Genomic DNA, 5794 nt, shown 5'->3' on the forward strand with positions numbered 1-5794 from the left:
ACTTAGTATATGAGGCAGACAGTCAGTTTTTGCTGAGTCACAGTCTTCCCTTAGAACAGGACATGCAGCAGTCAAATATACAAGCAGATCCCCAGTTGTACTTTTGGGTGAACAGGACAAGGAGGAAACAAACTTTATCCAATAGTCAGGCCGTCTTAAGAATCGGACTCAGGTTACTCCATTCTTGAGGCTGAAAGTTGTGTCCTCAACCAACGATGGCCACATATCTCCCACGCCAGAGTGGATAGTTCTCATCCTGGGGGAAACTTCGAAATTATAAACCAGGTGGCCGAAAACACTGCCAGCAAGCACACCAAGCCATGATGAAAAGACTTATGTTTATCCTTCCATTCATCACCTAGTCTTTCAGGCAAAGCAAGCCTATCCATCCATTCTTCATCCAGTCCTCCGAGCGAACCATGTCACAACGAATATAATATTTATGCCCATCCGTCCATTCATCCATTCATCCGGCCGTCCGCCCGTCATCATCCAATCCTGTCTTGCTCCATCAGTAATGCAGAGGCCCTGGTCTACGCTATTCACTTTAGACATTAAGACTAGGGAACCAGTCGCCATGTCCTGAGCGGCACTGCATGGACAGTATACTCAGACAAACCCAGTACTTGAACATTTTGGGTGAACATCCGTTTGCAGCGCCTTAACCCCACAGAGCACCAGACGTCATTTGCTGGTTATAAAGTTACCACCCGCCGTAGTAAACGGTCTTCACAAACAGAAATTGTGGTTTTTGCAGGCTAGCAATTTCTTCCTGTTTTATATTCTTCAGTAGGGCCTAAAGTGGTGCGCCTTCATGCGGTGGTGGCGATATACTTGGTTGGTGAAGCTGCCGGGATCTACAAACGTCCCTTAACTCTTTTTCTTTCTCCTGAAAGGAGGATGGCGTACTGCAGAAGGCAGCTTAAACCTGCAGTCCATTGAGTTCACGTTCAGATGAGCCTGGGATTGCAACTACTACTACTACTACTACTACTACTACTACTACTATTACAACAGTAAAATCAAGGACCGCTTTCTCGTCGACTTACAAATCTTTCTAACACATGTTCCATAATGACCATTTTTTAATATTGTGGCTTAATATTATGCATGTAACTGTATGTTGTATTATCATCTTTACATCGACAAAGACTGCATTAGTTACATACAAAAATATATTAACGTATCATAAATAGGAAATGAATTAGTAAGAATAGATGTTACGTAGTTTCGTTAACCAACGAGATTACGAACACAAGATACAAAGATCTATATTCTTGTCGGAAAAGGAGACTCCGTATCATCCCTGCCGTACCAGTATATTTGCACATGTCACGTTAATATTCTCTTGGGTGTTATTTTTGCGTATGATAAAAGGCTATGAGATAATTACAGGAGAATATTGAGGTGTAATACTGAGAATAAATCGTTAAGGAAGAGGTGCTAGAGAGCTTCCAAAGATGAAGATAACAAGACACACGTCACATTTCATTCAGAAACCAATGCGAAGGGTGGCGTAACACACCTCGCAGGTATGCTGTGTTCACTTGGTGTAAATTTGCAATCTCCCCATCTTGAATGCTAAACAGTAAAATGTTATTAACACTAGAATATGATGTTAGTCACGAAGAAGTGCTGTGGAAAGGATACAGTACTACAGTAGTCATATTGTTTCATTGAGCTACAGGAAATAAGCGTGAATAAGACGAAAATATCCGCTTGTGAACGTGATTAATCCATAAGCACTGAAAAGGGCAGTTGTTCCAATCTAACCCTGGCCAGACTAGTGGACCTAGTTTCTCTCTTGTCCGTACTCACCCAGCAGCACAACTGGGGACCTGGATATAACATTAACTATTATGGGTCGTATTCCAGGGGAGGACTGGGACATTGGAAAAAATAGATTATCTCTCTTAATGGCCCCTGTGCAATCGATATTCGTTTATTCTGAGACGTCTTCTATTTTTTCCGCCATATACTTTTCATATACTTTTCTTTTAACCCCTTCAATTTAATAACATCCTTTGTTGTTATATTCTTGCTGCCCCCAGACGGTTTTCGATAGTGCAATGAAGGGATGAATGAAGTCCATAGCTAACCTTTTCAGTTCAAAAAGTCTCTCCAGACCTGAGTATATGTATCTGGAGAAAGCAAAAATAAAACTGAAAAATACGCCATCGAAGTGAAAGTATTAACGGCTACCGTAGGCTCCACGTCTTCCCTTCAGTGTCTTCACGCAGGCACTCACCTCTCGTTTCATTTATAGTAATTTCCTTATATTGCAGATAATTACACTTTGAACCCCTGTATCTGATATGTGTTATTATCTATGAAATATATACTGCACATCTCCACATTATTGGTTTATTGTTTTATCATATCTGGTTCGTCTGTACCGTCATCATGTTAAACTAAGTCTCCTAAGGTGTAAACAAGTCCTTAATATTTTATGGTAAGTTATGGAACACCTGTGATGGATAGATGTGATTATACTCATTTTACTCTAACTTGGTCTTAAACTGCCATCTATCCATTTTGAATCCTCCGCTGTAACGATGAATTAACACTGGATTATGATGTTAGTCACGAATAAGTGCAATGGAAAGGATGTGGAGCCTTAGCATAATAATTCTGTGCCACTGTGTCACGGGAAATAAGCTAAAAAAAGAACGAAAAACTAGGCCAGGTTAAGGTGAAAAAACTATAGCTTGCATCCCACATTACAGGGTGTAGTCAGAAACGATAGAGAAGTTGAACATGTTATACCATCATCATCGTCACATGCTTCAGAAATTAACGTCAGAAATTGGAAAGTATTGCTGCACCTTCGCGCCCTCAGTTTTAATAATACAGATCTTTGTCACCGCACTACAGGGTAGCCCATATTAACGTGCTTCATTTCAATTTCGCCGGGCCATTTCTTGTGTGCTACGGGGACGGCACAGTCAGCTTTGTCAGTGTCATTCCTCCATTATTTATTTATTTCTTACCCCCACCACGACCGCATTCATGCCCACACCAGCAGACTGTGCCATCCCTGCAACACATAAACTACCCCCAGGTGAGTTTCTAGTGCAGCACTATTTACGGATTACCCTATGTATCTTGAATGAGAGAGAGAGAGCACATATCGACTACCACTGAATCCGAAATGAGACACTTTACTTACCCCTCGTGTATTATTAACGTGTAATGACCTGGTCCATCTGTAAATTAAGAATCTGATAACACAGATGACACTCATTTCCATTGGGATTTTTACTAGGCTACCTTTATATTGTATACTGTATACTGAATGAAATGATGAATTATTTAACATCTCAAATAAATGACGTCTCTAGTTTATTGCAACCGGCAGATAATTTTACATGGCTACTGGGAAACCTCGAAGAAGAACAGTTACAAAGACCATTAACAAGTCAGTGCGATGTATTACAGTTTGATAGATAGATAAATGGATGGATGGATGGAAGGATGGATGGATAGATGGGTAGATAGATAGACAGATAGATGGATGGAAGGATGGGTGTATAGATAGATAGATAAATAAACAGACACTTAAACAGACATAATCCTCACTACCGCCGGATTTTTTTATTTTTTTTTCGGCTTGGGGAAGACCTCTCGTAGTGAAATGATTTAAAAACTTAATCCAACTCGCACGTCACTAGCTTTGCGTGTCACCGAATCCAGGTAAATATCAGGTGAACAAGAACTCATACCTTCCACAACACTCTCCTCCACTTAACTAAACCCTATCCCGTGGCTTTTCTGCTCTGTTTGGGGGTTGTCAAGACGCTGGCCCAACGTTGCCATCACAAACGTACGCACATCGCCCTCACATACACACACAGACCTCCCTAGCACGCACATACTCGCACTCACGCACATACAGCATACCATCTCATCACTACGTCTGGACTGAATTAAAATCGAGGTGCACATGGTAAAGGAAGATATACAGGATGTGATTTTCTTAGCTAATATTATTTAGATTGCAAGGATGTGCTTAGAGTCCTGCGCTGAACTGGCAATGCTGTATATGGACTTAAGTTGCTAGGATAAGATTTGTAAACACGGTCAGGTGAGTTCTGTATTTCTATCAACTCTTCATTTCGTTTTTTATTATTATTATTATTATTATTATTATTGCCATCTCGACGATTTTATTCACCGAAGATTATGTTGAGGAGGGAGGGTTGAGTATTTGTTTCATTAACGCTTTCACAACTAAAAATCCTTCCTAGGTTTAATAAAATCGTCTGGTGGTGGACTGATTAAAATGAAAAATACGTCAACTTAGTAAATGAATCAACCCCTTCAGTTCCGTGATGTATTTTATTTACTAATTTATTCTTTCTCACACCAGAGGCTTTTATTCAGCTGAAGGGAGACCTGTTATAGTGAAGGAGTAATGAATACTATATCTAACCTCGCCACTTCGAGAAATCTAAACCAGGCTGAAAATAATCGTCTGTGAATGGAAAAAAATAAGGAAAAATATGGATTCATCTTTAAGAGAATCAGGAAGGACGTATTACAGAGAACCCTTTAGCCCGTGGAAATTAATTAAGCGAGTTTATAAAATTTCAAGTTCGAGAAAGCCTCCCCAAAGCTTAAATAAATGTGGAGTTAGTAAGAATAAAAGGAAAAATAAAGCATAAGTGAAGAGGTTAAAATACACACACACACACACACACACACACACACACACACACACACACACACACACACACACAGAGGAAAACAGGAATCAGATTTACTTGCCACATTTCAAAGGACCGTGTTCTAAGTAGCAGTATAGGCTTCGTAGCACTTTTATGTTAGCGATTTATTTTACACTCTTACAACGTAACATTCACTAGTGTCCTGTTTATATCTCATTAATATCAACATAATATTTATCAGCAACACACAAGAGGTTGCTGACGTGTAATGTCCAGAATAATTCGCCTACGAAGAGGTGCTCCGACATCTCCAGACCCATTTATCATCCTGAATAAAACAAAAATAGATACACAAGAGGTAAATGATAATCCTTTTAGCAATATAACGTCTTGCGTGTGTGTGTGTGTGTGCGTGTGTGTGTGTGAGAGAGAGAGAGAGAGAGAGAGAGAGAGGCATTCTTCTGGAGGGGTTAATGAAAGCTGAATAAAATCGTCTGGTGGTGAAAGGAATCTGTTAATAAGGTATCGTACGGAGGGGGGTCAAGTAATCAGAATATATATATAAACAAAGAAAAAAATGCGAAGAAGAAGAGAGCAAATTAAAGGCAGCCAGTCGTCCCACTTTATAACAGGTAATTACACAGACAAGAAAGAAAAAAATAAAAGAAAAAAGAAAGGAAAAAAGAAAAGAATAAGAACTGGTTAGCTGGGATATTTTCACATCGTAACTGCAAAGAACAAAATAGAACAGGAAGATTGTGTGTGTGTGTGTGTGTGTGTGTGTGTGTGTGACAGACAGACAGACAACCTCTATTCTCAGTACAGTATTTTTAAATTGTAAGAATTTATATACAAAGGAGAAAAAGAGCACAAGAAAATATTAAAGAAAAAAAGGGAACAGGAAAGAGAATATGAGTGTAATATTTGAAATCGTAAAAATTTATATACTGTACAGAATCGAAATGGATCAGTCCACATTTTTCAAAGGATTTAGCCATAACGGGGAAATGTAAAAATAAGAAAAAATAAAAAACATTAAAAAGTTGGCCATAACACTTTTCAAATCGTAATAATGAACACCCGACATTGATATATAAAAAAAAAAAGGGGGGGGGTAAGAAAGGGAG

The sequence above is a fragment of the Coenobita brevimanus genome, chromosome 100 (genome assembly GCF_032717465.1).
Source record: "Coenobita brevimanus isolate Jiangsu-jjx chromosome 100, ASM3271746v2, whole genome shotgun sequence".
Classification (NCBI taxonomy): domain Eukaryota; kingdom Metazoa; phylum Arthropoda; class Malacostraca; order Decapoda; family Coenobitidae; genus Coenobita; species Coenobita brevimanus.